Genomic DNA, 1,544 nt, shown 5'->3' on the forward strand with positions numbered 1-1,544 from the left:
CTGTACTTAGTTTACTTTACTGTACCTAGTTTACTGTACTTAGTTTACTGTACATAGTTTACTGTACTTAGTTTACTTTACTGTACTTAGTTTACTGTACTTAGTTTACTTTACTGTACTTAGTTTACTGTACTCAGTTTACTGTACTTAGTTTACTTTACTGTACTTAGTTTACTGTACTTAGTTTACTGTACTTAGTTTACTGTACTTAGTTTACTTTACTGTACTTAGTTTACTTCACTGTACTTAGTTTACTGTACTTTGTTTACTTCACTGAACTTAGTTTACTGTACTTAGTTCTACTGTACTTAGTTTACTGTACTTAGTTTACTGTACTGTACTTAGTTTACTTCACTGTACTTAGTTTACTGTACTCAGTTTACTGTACTTAGCTTACTTTACTGTACCTAGTTTACTGTACTTAGTTTACTGTACTCAGTTTACTGTACCTAGTTTACTTTACTGTACTTAGTTTACTGTCCTCAGTTTACTGTACTTAGTTTACTTTACTGTACTTAGTTTACTGTACTGTACTTAGTTTACTGTACTTAGTTTACTGTACTTAGTTTACTTTACTGTACCTACTTTACTGTACTTAGTTTACTGTACTTAGTTGACTTTACTGTACTTAGTTTACTGTCCTTAGTTTACTGTACTTAGTTTACTGTACTGTACTTAGTTTACTGTACTTACTTTACTGTACTTAGTTTACTGTACCTAGTTTACTGTACTTAGTTTACTGTACTGTACTTAGTTTACTGTACTTAGTTTACTGTACTTAGTTTACTGTACTGTACTTAGTTTACTGTACTTACTTTACTGTACTTAGTTTACTGTACTTAGTTTACTGTACTTAGTTTACTGTACTGTACTTAGTTTACTGTACTTAGTTTACTGTACTTAGTTTACTGTACTTAGTTTACTGTACTGTACTTAGTTTACTGTACTTAGTTTACTGTACTTAGTTTACTGTACTGTACTTAGTTTACTGTACTTAGTTTACTGTACTTAGTTTACTGTACTCAGTTTACTGTACTTACTTTACTGTACTTAGTTTACTGTACTTAGTTTACTGTACTTAGTTTACTGTACTGTACTTAGTTTACTGTACTTAGTTTACTGTACCTAGTTTACTGTACTCAGTTTACTGTACTTAGTTTACTCTACTTACTTTACTGTACTTAGTTTACTGTACTTAGTTTACTGTACTGTACTTAGTTTACTGTACTTAGTTTACTGTACTTAGTTTACTGTACTTAGTTTACTGTACTTAGTTTACTTTACTGTACCTAGTTTACTGTACTCAGTTTACTGTACTTAGTTTACTTTACTGTACTTAGTTTACTGTACTTAGTTTACTGTACTTAGTTTACTGTACTTACTTTACTGTACTTAGTTTACTTCACTGTACTTAGTTTACTGTACTTTGTTTACTTCACTGAACTTAGTTTACTGTACTTAGTTCTACTGTACTTAGTTTACTGTACTTAGTTTACTGTACTGTACTTAGTTTACTTCACTGTACTTAGTTTACTGTACTCAGT

The sequence above is a fragment of the Oncorhynchus mykiss genome, chromosome 8 (assembly GCF_057628025.1).
Source record: "Oncorhynchus mykiss isolate SJ-2025 chromosome 8, ASM5762802v1, whole genome shotgun sequence".
Taxonomy (NCBI): Eukaryota; Metazoa; Chordata; class Actinopteri; order Salmoniformes; family Salmonidae; genus Oncorhynchus; species Oncorhynchus mykiss.